Source organism: Jatropha curcas, chromosome 7 (assembly GCF_041381405.1).
Source record: "Jatropha curcas cultivar XTBG-Jc1 chromosome 7, XTBG_Jcur_1.0, whole genome shotgun sequence".
In the NCBI taxonomy this organism is placed as follows: domain Eukaryota; kingdom Viridiplantae; phylum Streptophyta; class Magnoliopsida; order Malpighiales; family Euphorbiaceae; genus Jatropha; species Jatropha curcas.
In genome coordinates this window covers 21,289,485-21,310,036 of record NC_143157.1, presented here as the reverse complement: position 1 = coordinate 21,310,036, position 20,552 = coordinate 21,289,485, and the positions used below count along the sequence as shown (strand labels likewise).

Here is a 20,552-nt window from a genome sequence, read left to right as displayed (position 1 = left end):
GACTCTAGGGAAGCCGATCGCCACCTCCCTTGCATCGGATGGTGGCCGAAAACGGCTGAGGGAGGAGGGCCAGTGCTGCCGCTCCCGCTGAACGAAGAAAGAAGAAGAAGAGAGGAAGAAAAAGAAATTATGTCGGTTTCTAGATCATTCCGATTCGATTCGAACTGGTTTGGTCTGATTCAATGATTTGGCTCGATTTGTGGCTCGGTTTGCAGGTTTTCTAATCCGATTTGATTTATTTTGATTCTTTTAGTTAGGTTCTAGAACATTTCCTCAATTTACTAAATAATAATAATAATAACAATAATAGATTTTTAGAATAATTAATTTATATAGTAATCACACATATATACATATACATTTTTAATAAATTAATAATTAGTGCTCCATAGTTACTCTTAAAAATTTCTAAAGATTCTCCACTCGGCAAATATTTAATAATATGATTTGGGCTTGAGCCCAACTCTGTAAACTTGGGCTCGAATTAGAATTAAACAGTATTTGCAGTCCAGACAGTCAAAAATTTAGATTTTTGATTTAATAAAAATTCAAAAGTTTCGAAAATAAAAATTAAGGGTGTTTCACGTAGCCAATTCAAAAATTACATTTCATATCAACAAGTGTTTGGATGAGTAGTTCAACACCTTTCTCCTTTAGGTAAGGTCGATGATTTAATCCTCATGGATAAAGCAAATACTCACTGGGAGCAATCTTCTTGGATCGACCCAATGTGAGCAAGATTTAGTTTTAGCTCAGTGGGCTCGGGATACTTGTAATGAAGAAAAAAAAATAGATTTTATTATTTAATTGGATGTAATTTATAAAAATTATTTTTTAAATAAATAAATATATATAATAAAAAAGAAAAAAGTATACTCTTGTTTCTTTTATGGTTATAGGTAAAATTGTGGGTTTATTTGGAGATGATATAACGTTTTGATATGTGCATAAATTGTCACTTTTATTCTTAATATTTTTGGTATTTTTGAGTTGTTTTCAAGCTTAAATCAGTTGGTTGAACAATTTTTATCAATTAGACATGATCTAAGTTATTTTTTTGAATAATACCTTTTAATTGAGGAATTTTCAGCATTGTTAATATTTTAACCATTGTTTGCTTCTTCAGCATAACTGAATGTATAGATGTTAAAATTGATTGATTTGTGATTCGTTGGAAAGATAGAAAGGAGCTCTACAAATTTCTAAGAGGAGGCAAGATTCAATTCAGCCTTGAAATTCATCAAAAAGAGCTCTGAATCTAGAACAAATGTCATGAATGAACATGCATGAATGGGTTTTATTTTTTAAGACATATCTGGAGCTCCAAAAGCTAAAATTAGCTTAGCCCAGGCTCATTTGAATCTTAGAAGATGGTCCTATAGTTGCTGTGAAGACAACTAAATGAAATGAGGTCGTTTTGATTGTCAAAAACGCCATAAAAGATCACGTTTTAAGCAGAAATATCTGCTTCAACCTGATCTGGTTTTTAGGTCATATCTTCTACTGTGAGTGTCCGTTTTGGGCGAGCCTTAGTTCGTTAGAAAGATGAGAAGGAGATCTACAAGTTTGTTGAAGAAGTTAGAATCAGATTCGAAAAGGAAGTTGCTGCAAAATGGGAGAGAAATCAGAATAATAAAGATTTCTGTTGACTCTTTTTTTTCCCAAGTGATTGGAGATTCTTTGGGTCTTTTGAGAGGCTATATATAGTTGCAATTCTGGAGCAGCAAAGGCACGTTTTTCTTCCCACATAGTTCACCATCTAATTTGAGAGTTTGTTTCGTTTTCTTTTGTTTTAGTGATTGAAAGGCATGAATATGAGTGACTAATTTCTTAGTTCAGTTCGAGGCATTTAATTTCCATATGTATAATTGTGAGACTTGTTCTTTATTTAAATAATTGTTCTTTGAATATCTGTTGTTTCTTATAATTAAGGTGTTAATTCTATTGGGTGATTTGCTAAAAAGGCCTATTAGTTAATTATTTGGTAGGATTAAGTGCTATTTCATCTTCATAATCTGTAATTGTTGTGAAAGATTGAGTGTTAGTAGCAATTAGGTTTTACTGATTATGTTCCAAGTTTTCGGTAATAATCTAAAGAAACAATAGAGTTGAATTAAATAATTTATGCTTTTTAAATTATTTTTCAAATTTAACTGCTTCCTGTCCTTACTGCTTTTATTAGATTGAAAAGGATTGCTTAATACCTGCTCATTTAATAATTAGAGTTAATAAGGGTGCTGGGCTCAAATTAACTGTAATAGGGAAGTCAGGGAATTTATCATGCATGTTGGTAAGTTTCAGTTAAGTATTCAAAGGGTAATTCATTCAAAATTTATCTGTGATCATTTATACATTGGATTATAAATTGCCTTCAATTGAATGTTTATTAGATTGAGTTTCAATTTAAGTTTAATAGTCAATTTTATTTTGATTTCTCTAAGTGAATTTTCAAAAGCCAACCCCCCTTTTTCTCTTTACAAAATATCACAACATTTAAGATTTCTGTCTCTAGGGTTCGACCTGAATTTACCACTTAAGCAATTAAAATTCAGTAATTAATTTTCGGTGGAATCGACAACCATTAAAATTTTGGCGCCGTTGCCGGGGACTGAAAGATTATTATATTTGGTGTTTTTATTTTGTTAAAATAGTTTTCTTACCTTTGTGTAGTGTTGTGGTTTCAGGTTTGTGGTAAAATTTGTAGAATTGAAGGAGAATTGAAGTCATTTGGTTTATGACAAGAAGTTCTCAATCTGGTGAAATTCTTTTTGATCCTGAAGTAGAAAAAACAACTAAACGTTTGAGAAAATTAGCTAAACAAGCTAATTTGAGTCAAGCCTCATCTGAACGGACGATTACTAATAGTTCAAATAATTCTCCGAGGGAATCAATTTCAGATTCAGATTCTGAAATTGATACCATGGCTGCCAGAACCTTGAAAGAATTGGCTACACCTGACCTAAATCAGCAACCTTTGTGCATTCAATTTCCTACTTTAGATGTTGCTTTTGAATTAAAATCTGGACTAATCCATTTGTGCCTAAGTTCCATGGTCTTTCAGGCGAAGATCCACATAAGCATTTAAAAGAGTTTCACATGGTGTGTTCCAGCATGAAACCTCAGGGAGTTTCAGAGGAGCAAATTAAGCTTCGAGCTTTTCCTTTCTCATTGGAAGACAAAGCTAAGGATTGGTTGTATTACCTTCCTTCTGGATCTATGAACTCATGGAATGAGATGAAGCGAATGTTTCTAGAGAAGTACTTTCCTGCTTCAAGGGCTGCCAACATAAGAAAAGAAATTTGTGGCATTCGACAATACAATGAAGAGAGTTTGTATGAGTATTGGGAACGGTTCAAAAAGCTTTGTGCAAGCTGCCCTCATCATCAAATTAGTGAACAACTTTTGATCCAATATTTCTATGAAGGACTTCTACCAATGGACTGTAGCATGATAGATGCTACTAGTGGAGGGGCTTTGGTTGACAAAACACCAGAAGATGCAAGGAGGCTAATTGCTAACATGGCAGCAAATTCTCAACAGTTTGGAATCAGAATGGATCACACACCTAAAAAGGTTAATGAGGTAAGTACATCTAATCTTGAGAGACAAATTTCTGATTTAACTTCTTTAGTGAGACAATTGGCTGTAGGGAATATTCAAACTATTAAGGCATGTGGAATTTGTTCTACTTCGGGTCATGCTACTGATATGTGTCCTACACTCCAAGAGGATGAATTAGTGCAGCATGCCAATGCAGTAGGTAATTTTGGACAGCAACAACGCAGGTATGACCCCTATTCTAACTCTTATAATCTAGGATGGCGAGACCATCCAAATTTGAGCTATGGGAATCAACCGGTACAAAATCGATACCTGCAGCAAAGACCACAAGTAATTCAATTGCCTTCCTCTTCCCAAAATCAAGGTATGTCACTTGATGAAATTGTTAAGGCTTTAGCTCATAATACACAACAATTTCAATAAGAGACTAGGAATAGCATTCAGAACATAGAAAAGCAAATTGGTCAGTTAGCTTCATCTGTGGGTAAACTTGAAGCTCAAGGTTCCGGTAAGCTTCCATCACAAACAGTGATAAACCCCAGAGAAAATGCAAGTGTTATACTATTACGAAGTGGGAAAGAAGTTGATAATCAAGTTGTACACGAGTCAAGGAAAAAGAAGCAGCAGGGTGCAAAGGATTGTGAGGTTTCTGAAGTTGAGGTAAATTCTAAACTTAAAGCTAATGATGCTAATAATTATGTTCCTCCATTTCCTAGTCGGTTGGCCAAGACAAAGAAATAAGAACAAGAACAAGAGATTTTGGAGACTTTCAGAAAAGTAGAGGTTAATATACCTTTACTTGAGGCGATCAAACAAATCCCCAAGTATGCAAAATTCCTTAAAGAATTGTGTACTACAAGGCGCAAGTTGAGGAATAATGAAAAAGTTAGTGTCGGAGAAAATGTGTCAGCGTTTATTCAACGGAAATTACCCCCTAAGTGTAAAGATCCAGGTTCGTTTTCTATCCCATATAGAATAGGTGATTCTAAATTTGAACGAGCAATGGCAGATTTAGGAGCATCTATTAATGTTATGTCATATTCAGTTTTTCAAACTTTGAATTTGAACACTTTGAAGGAAACCAGTGTTATTATTCAATTGGCTGATCGTTCTAATGCTTACCCTGTGGGAGTAGTTGAGGATGTTTTAGTGCAGGTTGGACAATTAATTTTTCCAGCAGATTTTTACATTTTGGATATGGGGAATGCTGTTCCCACATCAAATTCTGCTTTGATTTTATTCGGAAGACCTTTCTTAAAAACTGCCAAGACAAAGATTAATGTGGATGGTGGCACTTTAACCATGGAGTTTGATGGAGAAGTTGTTAAATTTAATATTTTTGATGCCATGAAGCATCCTACTGATGATCATTCTATTTTTTCTATTGATGTAATTGATACATTTGTGCAGGATGTCTTTGAGTTAAGCAATGAGGATGAGTTAGAAGTGGTGATTAGTCAAGGAATTCATGAAGATAATACCAATCAGCCACTAAGTGTAGAGGTTCAAGATGCAGTAATGGCATTACAGTCATTATCAGTAGTTCCAAAAAGGTATGGAGTTTCTAAGATTGATTTACCTCCTCACACAAAACTATTGCCTTCTATTTTAGATGCACCAGTTCTTGAACTCAAACCGTTGCCTGAGCATTTTAAGTATATTTACTTGGGACATAAAGAGACACTTCCGGTTATCATTTCAAGTAAGTTAACAAAGATTCAAGAAGAAAGATTGATAAGAGTTTTGAGGATGCATAAAGAAGCTATTGGTTGGACATTAGCTGATATCAAAGGCATAAGTCCATCGGTGTGTATGCATAGGATTTTGTTAGAAGATGATGCTAAACCAAGTAGAGAGGCTCAAAGGAGGTTGAACCCACAAATAATGGAAGTTGTGAAGAAGGAAATCTTGAAGCTATTGGATGCTGGGGTGATTTACCCAATTTCAGACAGTAAATGGGTAAGTCCGGTTCAAGTTGTGCCAAAGAAATCAGGTGTCACTGTTGTAGCAAATCAAGATAATGAGCTTGTTCCAACAAGGATTCAAAGTGGATGGTGTATGTGCATAGATTACCGCAAGTTAAATTCTTCAACAAGGAAGGACCACTTTCCATTACCATTCTTTGATCAGATGCTTGAGCGGTTAGCAGGTAAGTTTTATTTCTGTTTTCTTGATGGCTTTTCGGGATTTAATCAAGTTGTGATAGCACCAGAGGACCAAGAGAAGACTACATTCACTTGTCCTTTTGGAACTTTTGCGTTTAGAAGAATGCCATTCGGACTTTGTAATGCACCTGTAACATTTTAGAGATGTATGGTTAGCATGTTCTCAGATTTTATTGATAATTGCATTGAGGTGTTCATGGATGATTTTACTGTGTATGGAGATTCATTTGATGCATAATTTATCTTCTGTTCTTGAGAGATGCATTGAAAAAAATCTTGTTTTGAATTATGAAAAGTGTCATTTTATGGTAGAACAAGGAATTGTTTTGGGGCATGTTGTTTCTAATACGGGTATTGAGGTAGATAAGTCAAAGATTGATTTAATTGTGAATTTACCTTACCCCACAACTGTGAGGGAATTGCGCTCTTTTCTTGGTCATGCAGGTTTCTACCGAAGGTTTATCAAGGATTTTTCTAAGATAGCAATACCTTTATCTAGGCTCTTGCAACAAGATGTTAAATTTGAGTTTGGTGAAGAATGCAAGAAGGCTTTTAACAAGCTAAAGTTAATATTATCATCACCTCCTATTATTCAGGCTCCTAACTGGACTAAACCATTTGAAATAATGTGTGATGCAAGTAATTATGCAGTGGGAGCTGTTTAAGGGCAGCGTGTGGAAAAGCTTTTTCATGTGATTTATTATGCATCCAGGACATTAAATTCAGCACAGCGCAATTATTCCACGACTGAAAAAGAGTTTTTAGCTATTGTTTTTGCTTTAGATAAATTTCGGTCATATTTGCTTGGTTCTAAAGTGATTGTGTTTTCTGATCATGCAGCTTTAAAGTTTCTCTTAGCAACGAAGGAAGCAAAGCCAAGGTTAATTAGATGGATTCTTCTTTTGCAAGAATTTGATCTTCAAATTAAAGATAAGAAAGGTGCTGAAAATTTGGTAGCAAATCATTTAAGCAGGTTAGTAATACAAGAGGATCCAATTCCTTTGCAGGAATTATTTCCTGATGAGCATTTTTTTGAACTACAAGGTATGTGTTGGCTCAAGGGTCAAAATGCTTATCTCGGATTTTGATGATTATTACAAAACGAATAAATTTAAATTATACTATTTGTGCTAATTTTATTTTATGCAGAATTTCTTTGGAAAGAAATTATACAAGGCAAGTCCTACATTGAGAGTGAAGATTTCGAAGATCCTAGTAATCTAGGCATTTAGGAAACTTTGTAGGATAGAGAGAAAGGTTACATATGAGCACAAAAATCTTTTTCTCTCTCAATAGTATTTTCAGAAATTAGATTTTTTTTTAAAATAAATTCCTTTATTTTATTTTCGAAAAATATTCCTTTAAATCGAAAAGATTTATTTTCCTAAAAACTAAAGAGATTTCCTCTCTAATGTTTTTGGTAATAAAATCTTTCATCTTTTCGGAAATATATTGTTTTAAAGTTATTCACTTACCTTAAATATGAAGGAAAATCTCTTTCGGTTTTGGTAAGAACATCTTTTCCGCAAACAATTTTTTCCAAAATAAATGCTGTCGAAAATCTTTTCTAAAGGAAAATGAAAATCGGGTTTTATTCTCTTACCAAAAAGGGATAAAACAATTTTTGGTAACAAAGATTTTCTCATCTTCTAAAATAAGGAAAGAAGATATTCTGATCTCTTTCCAAAAGGTGACAGCTCCTTTGTTTCCTATATAAAGGATCATTCACGCCTTGAAATTTTGGGTGAAGTAAGAGTAATTGTTTTAAGAGCACTCTCTCTCATTGAACGAATCTTTTTCTCTCAAAACTTACTCTACCCCCATTTTCTTTTCATCTCTATACCTTAACGTTTTCATATTTAAAGAAGAAAAGAATTTTTACAGTTACATTTTGAAAAACAGTTCTGTGTTCTAATCGACCTTCTAATCTGATAAAACTGTTTTTCCAGTGCTTATATAGGCGTTTCTCTCTGTCTATTTAGAATCTGTATTCTATAGTAGACAGGCTCTTTATTTGTTAAACTTTTGTGTATAATAGCTCAGGTTAGAAGCTATTGTGATAGAGGTTATCAAGAGACCTTCTCCATGTGTGGGATAGTAATGTCTTGAATTGAGTTTTCTGTACTCTGCCAAAAACAGAAAAGGGTTGAGGTTTACTAGAACCTTTGGAAAATCTAGTGGGACAAAAGGGTAGATCTAGGTGTTGATCTATTTGCCTTGTACTGTTGGTTTGTCTCTTACCCTTGAAAAGAGATAACATAGTTGAGGATCTCAAGATGCGTCTTGGGAAGTGGATGTAGGCGAGTTAGTGCTGAACCACTATAAATCTCTGTGTTGATCTTTTCTAATTTCTGAAGTTTGCTTGATACTATCTTTATTTCACTTCTGTTTATTTTTAGAAACGCTAAAACTGTTAATGATTCAGATGTTCTAAAACGATAATAAGCTTTATCTTTTCTGAACATTAGAACTCTGGTATTCTAATAAAGTGAATATACATTGTTCTAACTGTTGCTCTATTCCCAGTATATTTCACTGATTGGGTTTCTAGTTAATGTTCTAAACTTTATGAAGACGTTCTAATCTTGATAGCTCTTCATCATAAAGTTATTCTGATATTTGATTAAGGCTCTGTGAAGAAGTTTTGAATTCAATAACTTTCTTTCACATAACCTTATATGATTTTCTAAATACTTTATGAGGAAGTTCTAATTTCTATAACTTTCCTTCATAAAGAAGTTCTGATAGTATATAAGTCAGTGAGAAGCTGTTCTAATCAATAACTGCACTTCGCACAGACTTTCTATCTTTTATAATTAGAACATTGTGAGGATATTCTAATCCATATTCTATTCTCACAAAGCTCTGTGTGTTTTTCCGCTGTGCTTAAGATTCTAATTCTTCTTTAGAATTTCTAAAATTTATTTCAGTTTTTAGAAAACCCAATTCACCCCCCCCTCTTGGGTTGTGCCATATATATTCGGGACCCACAATCTGGTATCAGAGCCTTGGCTCTTGACTTACCTAAGCTTAACCGCTTAAGAGATAAGATCCCATGGCAACCACAATTCCTCTTTCTTCTTTAGAAGGACAATCTGTTTCTAGACCTCCTTTGTTCAATGGGTCTAATTACTCTTACTGGAAAACTAGAATGGAGAATTTCATGAAATCAGTTGATATAAACTGCTGGAGAAATGTTATCACTAGTCCTCGTATTCCCATGAAAACTGTAGGAGATGAGCTAGTTAGAAAATCAAAAGAAGAATATACCGATGCTGATTGGAATGACATTGCTGTAAATGCAAAAGCCATTAATATTCTTCATTGTGCTTTAGATGCAACTGAATACAACAAAGTGTCTGGATGTAAATCTGCAACAGAGGTATGGCAAAAACTTAAAGTAACCTATGAGGGTACAGATAGAGTAAAAGAATCCAGAATAAACATCCTTTGGAGAGAATATGAAATGTTCAGTATGAGAGAAGGGGAAACTATTGCAGAACTAAATTCAAGATTTACCAATATAGTTAATCCTTTAAGAACTCTCGGAAAGGAAATTTCAGAAGATGAGCTTGTTAAGAAAATCCTTAGAATTCTACCTAGAAAATGGGATTCTATAGGAACTGTCATGAATTACAAAGAGACTCCTGTCACTTATGATTATCTTATAGGAGCTCTAGTTTCAGAAGAAATGAAATCTTCATTAACAACAGAAGATAAGAAAAAGAAAGGACTGGCTTTGAGGGTAGATTCTAGTGAAGAAAGCTCTTCTGATCTTGATAGTGATGATTTAGCACTTGTTGCTAGAAGATTTAAAAAGTTCTATAGAAAGGGTGGAAGGCCACAGAAAAAGCTCAACAAGAAGAACGTTCCATTCAAAAATAGTAACTTGCCTAAGAAAGAACCTTCTGAAGTGGTTTGTTATGAATGCAACAAACCTGGACATATCAAGCCTAATTGTCCTAAATTGAAAAAGAAGTCAACGAAAGAGAAGCTGAAGCAGGCTTTCATAGCTGCTTGGAGTGATTCAGATGATTCTAATCCTGAAAGCCTTGATGATCAAGAAGAGATTGCTAATATCTATTTAATGGCTACCATCGATTCTGACTCCAAAGAAATCAGTACTCTGACTTCAACACAGAAAGCTGGAATCAACGAAACAAATGCAACGATCCATGAGAATGATGAAAGCACTGTAAGTATTTCTGAACCCGAATCAGAAAGTGATCTTCTAAATACTTACAATAATCTTTGCAATGAGTTTGAAAAACTTGTTAGAAAGCATAAAGTTTTAAAGAAAGATTTCAGAAAATTAAAATCTGAGAGTAATCATTTAAAAGATGCTTTTTATCAAGAAGTTACATGCAAAGATCTTATTATTGAAATCAAAGATCTTAAAAGTTGCAATAATCGATTTTCTGAAAATTTGACACATCCTGAAGAAAAATGCAAAAATCTAAATTCTGAAAATGAATCTTTGAAAACTGAGATTAGAATTCTAAAGTCAATTTCAGAATCTTTTTCTAAAGAGAAAACAAGTTCTAATAGCATTTCTAAACTGAATCGTGTTTCTAATCAGAAAAATGCTGTTTCTAATGTTGTGACTTTAGAACATCAAAGTTCCAACAAAAAGAAGAATCATAGTGCACCTGTTACCACTAATCCTCCAGGACCCAATATGAGTTGGGTACCTAAATCTGCTTGATCTTTTCAGGTGTGCCTAAGAAGCGAGCTGAAAAGAGAGATGTGGTACATGGACAGCGCTTGCTCTAGGCATATGACTGGTGACAAAAAGAAGTTCACCAGATTAGAAAAGAAAAAGGGAGGTACGGTAAGCTTTGGAGACAAAGCAAAAGGTAAAATAGTTGGTATTGGTGTGGTAGGTTCTAATCCTTCAATAGAAGATGTATGCTTAGTAGAAGGATTACATTATAACTTGTTAAGTGTAAGTCAGATTTGTGATAAAAATAGAAGAGTGATCTTTGAACCTTCTCATTGTGAAGTTCAGAACATGCAAGATAACAAAACCTTATTCGTTGGAAAAAGGTTTGGAAATATATACCTTGTAGATCTCTCTGATATGCATAACCAAGATATATGCTTAGTTTCTATTGATAATTCTAGTTGGTTATGGCATAGAAGACTTGGACATGCAAGCATGTTCCTTATTTCTAAATTATCTAAGAAAGACTTAGTTCGTGGTTTGCCAAAGTTGAAATTTGAAAAAGATCACATTTGTGATGCTTGTCAAATGGGCAAACAAACCAGAACATCTTTCAAATCTAAGGACATGGTTTCTACTTCTAGACCATTAGAATTGCTGCACCTTGATTTATTTGGTCCAATTACTCCTTCTAGTCTTGGAGGAAAATTCTATGCTTTTGTTATTGTAGATGATTACTCAAGATTCACCTGGACACTCTTCCTTAGAAATAAGGATGAGTCATATGACATGTTTGTTCATTTGTGCAAGAAAATACAAAATGAAAAAGGCTACAACATCACGGCAATTAGAAGTGATCATGGAGGAGAATTTGAAAATCAGAAATTCAATGCTTTTTGCAATGAAACAGGAATCTTCCATAACTTTTCAGCACCTAGAACACCTCAACAAAATGGAGTGGTGGAACGCAAGAATAGAACACTTCAAGAAATGGCTAGAACCATGCTAAGTGATTCTAATTTACCAAAGTATTTCTGGGCAGAAGCAGTTAACACTGCTTTTTATATTCTAAACAGGGCTTTGGTAAGATCTAAACTTAAAAAGACTCCATATGAGCTATACAAAGGTAGAAAACCAAATGTTGGTTATTTTCATATCTTCGGGTGCAAATGCTTTATTCTAGATAACAAGAAAAATCATCTTGCTAAATTTGATGCAAAATCTTATGAAGGGATTTTTCTGGGATATTCTAATAACAGTAAAGCATTTAGAATTTTTAATAAAAAGACTCTAGTTGTAGAAGAATCTATTCATGTTGTGTTTGATGAAACTGACTCTACTTCTAGAACATTAGAAAGTGATGATGCTGTAGATTCTAATCCTGAAAAGCAGAATGAGCAATCAGAACAACTAGAACAGCCAGAAAGCAATCGGAACATCAATAGTCAGGCTGAACCGAAATTAGAACATGAAGATCGGAACATTGTTGAAAGTCAAATGCCAGAAACAGAAAATGAAGATTCTCAATTACCAAAAGAATGGCGATTTCATAAGTATCATCCCCAAGAAGATATTATGGACAATCCCTCAGAAAGGATGATGACTAGAGCTCAACTTAGAAGATATTTTGGTAATGTTGCTTTCGTTTCTCAATTAGAACCTAAAAATTTAGAAGATGCTCAAAATGATGAAAGTTGGATTCTTGCTATGCAAGAAGAGCTAAATCAATTTGAGATAAACCAAGTTTGGAAACTTGTTTCTAGACCTAAAAACCATTCTGTTATTGGAACAAAATGGGTGTTTAGAAATAAGCTTGATGAACATGGTAATGTTGTGAGAAATAAAGCAAGATTAGTGGCTCAAGGGTACAACCAAGAAGAAGGCATCGATTTTGATGAAACTTTTGCTCCGGTTGCTAGACTTGAGGCCATTAGAATGCTTTGTGCATTTGCATGTTTTAAAAACTTCATGTTGTATCAAATGGATGTGAGAAGTGCTTTCCTAAACGGTTTTCTAAATGAAGAAGTGTATGTAGAACAACCTCCTGGCTTTGAAATTTTTGATAAACCTAATCATGTTTACAAACTTACTAAAGCTCTTTATGGTTTAAAGCAAGCTCCTAGAGCTTGGTATGAAAGATTGAGTAAGTTTCTATTAGAAAATGGTTTTTCAAGAGGAAAAGTTGATACAACACTATTTATTAAAAATAAAGCACATGATATTCTAGTTGTACAAATTTATGTTGATGGCATAATCTTTGGTTCTACTAACGACCTTCTTTGCAAGGAATTTTCTAAGATTATGCAGGGTGAGTTCGAAATGAGTATGATGGGAGAGTTAAACTTCTTCCTTGGACTTCAAATCAAACAATGTGAGAATGGAATTTTCATTAATCAAGGAAAGTATACTAGAGAGTTGTTGAAACGATTCAAAATGGAAAATGCCAAGGTATGTAGTACTCCAATGAGTCCATCGTCAAAATTAGAAAAAGATGAAAAAGGCAAGGACGTGGATATCAAGTTGTTTAGAAGTATGATTGGTTCTTTGCTATATCTAATGGCAAGCAGACCAGACATACACTTCAGTGTTTGTCTATGTGCTAGATTTCAATCGTGTCCCAAAGAATCTCATTTAATTGCTGTAAAAAGAATACTAAGATATCTTTGTGGAACTTCTAATCTGGGTCTGTGGTATTCTAAAGATGATACATTTGATCTTGTTGGGTATAGTGATTCTGATTTTGCAGGAAGCAGAATAGATAGAAAAAGCACGTCTGGGACTTGTCAATTTCTGGGTAGCGCCCTTGTATCATGGTTTAGCAAGAAATAGACATCGGTTGCTCTTTCTACTACAGAAGCAGAATATGTTGCTGCTGGAAGTTGTGTTGCACAAGTTCTATGGATCAAACAATAGTTGGCAGACTATGGACTAAAATTAGAAACAGTGCCTATCAAATGTGACAACATAAGCGCCATCAATTTATCCAAAAATCCAGTTCAGCATTCTAGAACCAAGCATATAGAACTCAGACATCACTTCATACGTGATCATGTACAAAAAGGTGATATTGTGATTGAGTTCATTCCCACTGAAAAACAATTGGCAGATATTTTTACAAAACCTTTGAATGAAAGTCAATTCTGCGCAATTAGAAGAGAACTTGGTATGCTAGTTCTAAACTCATAACTTTAGAACTCTGTAAGTATGTTCTAAACTGCTTTCTAATTTCGAGAATAGAAGATTTGCTTTGTTTTATTTTTTTTTGTGAAAACTGATTTTTGTCTAAAAATGCACGTTTTTTTATGACTTTCTAAAAGTCATTATCAAAATCTTGCTTTAGACTAAAACAGTTATTTTATTGTGTTTGTCTTTATTATGTTTTCGTGTCTTTAGTGCTTTGGCGGTTTTAGGGTTTATTTTATTTTGTTTGTTTTGTTTTATTTCCTTTTTTTATTTTTTTTTTGTCTCGTTTATCTTATTTGTCGTTTTAAATTTCATATAAAAACTGTTCTTTATTTCTTTCTTCCGCCACTTAAGCGTCTATATTTTGTGTTAACTGCTTAATGTACTCTTCATCTTCTCTTTGCAAAACTGAAACCCTAAGTTACTTTTGAGGTTCGAAATCCATATCAATGGGCGAATCCAGTTCAAACTCCTCTTCAGACTCTCTTACCGAGCAAGAGCTTCAACTTCTGAAGAAGCTCTCTAAGAAATACGAACAGAAGGAGTCAAAGGAGAAAAAGGCTGAAGAGAAAACTAAGAAAAGAAAAATTGAAACGGGTACCTCACAGAAACAGGGAGTGAAAGCTCATGACAAAGGTAAGTCGATTCTCTCAACTTACCCTCTTATGCGCTCCTATGTGATTGATTGGAAATTTTTTGGTGGTAATGAGTTTAACTTTAAGGAACTTTTTGAGTTCCAAGGCTGGATGAAGTTTTTGTCTTTAAATATGCTATGTTATGAGAACCTAGTTAAGGAGTTTTATGGCTCGTTGAAAGTCAGTGGGACAGAGGAGATCTCTGTGAAACTTCAGGGTGAAACCAGGGTAATTTCGTATGATGATTTTGGAAGAATTTTTAATATACCTAATGCTGGGTCCAGAGTGACCAAAATCAAAGATGTATCTAGGGTTAGTGATTATAAGAAGGAAGACTTTGTGAAAAAGATAATGAAAAAGGTATCTGCAGACAAACAGGGTTCAATAGAATGCTCCAACTTGACAGAAAGCATGAAATGGTTGTACAAGATCATTGTACATTATATCTATCCTAAGAGCGCCTCACTAACGTATGTGAATCAAGTGGAACTATGCATTATGTGGCACATAGTTGAGAAGAAACCTCTCAATCTATGTCACATTGTGTTTGACAAACTGCAGAACAACCCGAAAAAGCTACCCTATGGTATGATTCTCACACCTGTGTTTGAGTTTCTGAATGTTGATTTAGATAAGCATGTTGGTCAGTCTGTTTCCAAGCTGGACAGTGGATCCTTGAAAATGAAGGATGAGGAACCAGGTGAAGAGAAAGGGAAAGAAGAGAAGACAGACGAAGAAAAAGAAAAGGAAGAAAAGAAAGTAAAAAGGGAAATTGGAAAATCAAAAGAAGAAAAAGTGAAAGAAGAGGAAAAGAAGACTGAAGAAAAGACAGAAGAAGAAGAAACACAAGAAGAAGGAGAAGACACTGAGAAGGAAAGTGCCACAGATAAAGAAGAATTAAAAGAAGAAGAAGCAGAAAAAGAGAAAGAACATGAAGAGCAAGAAAAAGGGAAGGAAGCTGAGGAAGGCAACGATGCTGAAACAGAGAAAATAGAAATCAGTGATGAAAAGACTACTGAGGGCAAAGCAGAGCAAGAATCTGAGTCATTGTCAGCTCAACGTAGTAGGGATGCTATGCTAAAAAGATTAGAAGAGGATCTAGTAGCAGAACATAACAGGGAACTTGATGAGGCGATTCAACAGTGCAAGACTGTGATTGAACAAAATCAGTCTCTCATTGAAGTTCTGGAAAGGATAAAAGATGTAAATGCGAGGAAGTTAGCTACTCCAAAGGTGAAAGGAACACCTTACGTTCCCTCCTCAGAGAAGCCAAAGAATGTGAAGCATACTGCTGGCAAGCACAGAACACATGGAAGAAAGCCTCCACTACATCCATCTTCAAAAAGGACAGAAAGTTCTTCTGAAACTGCTCCAGCTCAGCCTTTGAGAAGTTCTAAGAGACTTAGAACTGGTCTTAAGCCTCTCTGATCTGTTTTCTATATGTTGTGAACAATTTATTTTGTGTTATCTTCGTAGGATTTTTTTTTTAACTGTTTATTTTCTTTATTTTTGCTATGACTATGTCTAACCCTTTTTTATGATGACAAAAAGGGGGAGAACAGGTAGTCTGATGGTAATTGGTAACAGATATTTTGGTGGTACTTGGCAACTACAAGGACTTATATTTTAGTGGTTATAGTAGTTATCTGTGTGTTTATTGTTTTCTAATATGGTCTATTTTTGGTGAGCTATATTTTCTAAAGCTGTGTGATTTTAGAACTAAGGTTCTTATTCTAATGACTGTTCTTGCAGGTTGGGTGTAAGATCTTCTGTTCTATTCTATTTTATTGCTCTGACCATATGTTCTAAATATTAGAACTCAGAATATCCTGTTTATCTTTGCTAGTTCTAATACTTGTGCTCTGATTATTAGAACTTAGAATATCTTGCGTATACTTGATAGTTCTAAAATCATTTTCTAAAAATGCCTCCCTAGTTCTAATTTTTCATAAAACAGATTTATTGCATCTATTCAGGGGGAGCAAAATACATGTTCCAATTTGCTTTATATTAAAATCTTTTGGCATTTTTAGAACTCTTATGCATAAAATTCAGGGGGAGCACATGTTTTTATGTTTGCTAAATTTATTGGTTTTGTCATCATCAAAAAGGGGGAGATTGTTGGCTCAAGGGTCAAAATGCTTATCTCGGATTTTGATGATTATTACAAAACGAATAAATTTAAATTATACTATTTGTGCTAATTTTATTTTATGCAGAATTTCTTTGGAAAGAAATTATACAAGGCAAGTCCTACATTGAGAGTGAAGATTTCGAAGATCCTAGTAATCTAGGCATTTAGGAAACTTTGTAGGATAGAGAGAAAGGTTACATATGAGCACAAAAATCTTTTTCTCTCTCAATAGTATTTTCGGAAATTAGATTTTTTTTTAAAATAAATTCCTTTATTTTATTTTCGAAAAATATTCCTTTAAATCGAAAAGATTTATTTTCCTAAAAACTTAAGAGATTTCCTCTCTAATGTTTTTGGTAATAAAATCTTTCATCTTTTCGGAAATATATTGTTTTAAAGTTATTCACTTACCTTAAATATGAAGGAAAATCTCTTTCGGTTTTGGTAAGAACATCTTTTCCGCAAACAATTCTTTCCAAAATAAATGCTGTCGAAAATCTTTTCTAAAGGAAAGTGAAAATCGGGTTTTATTCTCTTACCAAAAAGGGATAAAACAATTTTTGGTAACAAAGATTTTCTCATCTTCTAAAATAAGGAAAGAAGATATTCTGATCTCTTTCCAAAAGGTGACAGCTCCTTTGTTTCCTATATAAAGGATCATTCACGCCTTGAAATTTTGGGTGAAGTAAGAGTAATTGTTTTAAGAGCACTCTCTCTCATTGAACGAATCTTTTTCTCTCAAAACTTACTCTACCCCCATTTTCTATTCATCTCTATACCTTAACGTTTTCATATTTAAAGAAGAAAAGAATTTTTACAGTTACATTTTGAAAAACAGTTCTGTGTTCTAATCGACCTTCTAATCTGATAAAACTGTTTTTCCAGTGCTTATATAGGCGTTTCTCTCTGTCTATTTAGAATCTGTATTCTATAGTAGACAGGCTCTTTATTTGTTAAACTTTTGTGTATAATAGCTCAGGTTAGAAGCTATTGTGATAGAGGTTATCAAGCGACCTTCTCCATGTGTGGGATAGTAATGTCTTGAATTGAGTTTTCTGTACTCTGCCAAAAACAGAAAAGGGTTGAGGTTTACTAGAACCTTTGGAAAATCTAGTGGGACAAAAGGGTAGATCTAGGTGTTGATCTATTTGCCTTGTACTGTTGGTTTGTCTCTTGCCCTTGAAAAGAGATAACATAGTTGAGGATCTCAAGATGCGTCTTGGGGAGTGAATGTAGGCGAGTTAGTGCTGAACCACTATAAATCTCTGTGTTGATCTTTTCTAATTTCTGAAGTTTGCTTGATACTATCTTTATTTCACTTCTGTTTATTTTTAGAAACGCTAAAACTGTTAATGATTCAGATGTTCTAAAACGATAATAAGCTTTATCTTTTCTGAACATACATTGTTCTAACTGTTGCTCTATTCCCAGTATATTTCACTGATTGGGTTTCTAGTTAATGTTCTAAACTTTATGAAGACGTTCTAATCTTGATAGCTCTTCATCATAAAGTTATTCTGATATTTGATTAAGGCTCTGTGAAGAAGTTCTGAATTCAATAACTTTCTTTCACATAACCTTATATGATTTTCTAAATACTTTATGAAGAAGTTCTAATTTCTATAACTTTCCTTCATAAAGAAGTTCTGATAGTATATAAGTCAGTGAGAAGCTGTTCTAATCAATAGCTGCACTTCGCACAGACTTTCTATCTTTTATAATTAGAACATTGTGAGGATATTCTAATCCATATTCTATTCTCACAAAGCTCTGTGTGTTTTTCCGCTGTGCTTTAGATTCTAATTCTTGTTTAGAATTTCTAAAATTTATTTCAGTTTTTAGAAAACCCAATTCACCCCCCCCCCCTCTTGGGTTGTGCCATATATATTCGGGACCCACAGTATGATCCCTTGGTAGCTGATTTGGTAAATTATTTAGTTACTAAAACCATGCCTTCTGATTTGAATAGAGCTAAAAAGGAAAAATTGAAAAGTGAGTCTAGGTATTATATATGGGATGAACCATATTTGTGGAAATTTTGTTCTGACCAAATTATTAGGAGGTGTGTTCCTGATAATGAGATTAAGTCAATTCTGGTTTTTTGTCATTCATTTGCATGTGGAGGCCATTTTGGACCTAAGAGAACAGGTAGGAAGATATTGGATTGTGGTTTTTATTGGCCTACCATATTTCGTGATGCTTATATTTTCTGCAAAAATTGTGAACAATGTCAAAGAACAGGAACTATATCTCGTAGAAATGAAATGATTCAAACCCCAATACTTGTATGTGAGATTTTTGATGTGTGGGGTATTGATTTCATGGGTCCATTTCCTTCTTCTTTTGGTTTTACTTATATATTGCTTGTTGTAGATTATGTTTCTAAATGGGTGGAAGCTAAAGCCACTAGAACTGATGATTCTAAAGCTGTTGTAGATTTTATCAAGTCAAACATTTTTAGCAGATTTGGAATTCCAAGAGCTTTAATTAGTGACAGAGGCACTCATTTTTGTAATAGAGCTGTAGAGGCATTATTAAAGAAATATGGTGTTTTTCATAAAGTGTCTACAGCTTATCATCCTCAAACTAGTGGGCAGGCTGAGGTATCTAACAAAGAGGTGAAGTCTATCCTAGAGAAGATAGTGAAGCCAAATAGAAAGGATTGGAGCCTTAAACTTGATGATGCTTTATGGGCTTATAGGACAACCTATAAGACACCTATAGGGATGTCCCCTTACAGGCTTGTTTTTGGTAAGATGTGTCACCTTCCAGTTGAGATAGAACATAAGGCTTATTGGGCTGTTAGACATTGTAATTTGGACCTAGATACTGCTAGTGTGGAAAGGAAGTTACAATTGCAAGAATTAGAGGAAATTCGGCTTGACGCTTATGAGAATTCTAGGATCTATAAGGAAAAGACAAAAGCATTTCATGATAAACTCATATTAAGGAAGCAGTTTGTGGTTGGGCAAAAAATTTTATTGTATAATTCTAGATTGAAATTAATGTCAGGTAAGTTACGTTCTCGTTGGATTGGACCGTTTATTGTTACTAATGTATTTTCTTATGTTGTTGTTGAAATTCAAAGTTTAGGAACTAACAAGGTGTTCAAAGTCAACGGTCAAAGACTCAAGCCATTTTATGAGGGGTTTCAAGAGCATTCATTGGAGGAAATCAAATTGAGTGATCCAATTTATTTGGATTGAAGAAGCTTTGCTATGACTTTGTCGAGCTAACGACGATAAGCAAAAGCGTTGCTTGGGAGGCAACCCTTGGTGGCTAGCTGCCACAATAAGATTTGTTTTATTCTTCCTCTGATTTTATTTTGTTTCCTGTCAAAATTTTATTTATTTATTTGTTCGTTTATTTATTTATTGGGGACAATAAATGAACTAAGTGTGGGGAAGGGAATTAGAGTTTGAAAGCTGAGATTTGGTGCTAAAATTCATTTTAAATGACAAATTAAGTGGCTGGATGGGTCAAATTTAAAGAATTTTTATCTTGATTTAGAGCACTCCTTTGAGAAATTGAAAGACTTTCTTGATTTGTTTAGAAAAGTTAAATTGCGTAGCTGGTTTCTCTTGTGCATCTAGAATAACTTGTTGAATTTATTGATTCTTTTTGGCATAAGGTTTGAGGCTTGACTTAATACTGGAGAAACTAATGAATTGCATGAACATAACTCATAGCCATTGCTTTTAGAATTCTTGTATAAACTGCTTAGGCATGGAGATGAGCGTTGTGTGTGTGTTTGAAAAAAAAAAAGAGAAAAAAAAAAAGAAACAGTAATTAAATAAAGACTTGAGCAGTTGAGTTACTCCGTTGTCCGGTAATGGATAAAGAGTAGTGTTAGTCTAGCCACTTGAGTTTGTTCCTTTCTAAGTAGCCAGGTACGGGTATCACCAATATGCGTCCTCGCGCCGAATGGATAATGGCAAACTCAGGCATTCAATAAATGCTCAAGCAACTAAAAATAAAAAAATAAATTAAAAAAAAAGTTTAGCTGATTGAATTTTGTGTGGTTGCGATGAATTTTAGTGACCTGGTAGATTATCAAATAATTCTTCAAGCAAAGGTTTAATTGATATGAAACTTAAATTGCATGCTTTAAATCACAATATTCGAGCCTTGTCTTTTATGTCAGAAAGAATTTTAATCAATTCTTTATTCTCTATGGACTTCAGATATGCTTATTCAATTTAACTTTACTT

General features: G+C 33.9%; 1 non-coding gene and 1 pseudogene across 1 annotated transcript; one reads left to right on the top strand and one right to left on the bottom strand.

Annotated features, from left to right (window-relative positions):
- Positions 1–2,734: 2,734 nt before the first annotated feature.
- Positions 2,735–19,547, top strand: LOC149494941 (uncharacterized; annotated as a pseudogene).
- Positions 3,283–3,389, bottom strand: LOC149494942 (small nucleolar RNA R71). Its single transcript, XR_016321908.1, has one exon. It is a non-coding gene; the product is annotated as a small nucleolar RNA R71 (small nucleolar RNA).
- Positions 19,548–20,552: the final 1,005 nt, after the last annotated feature.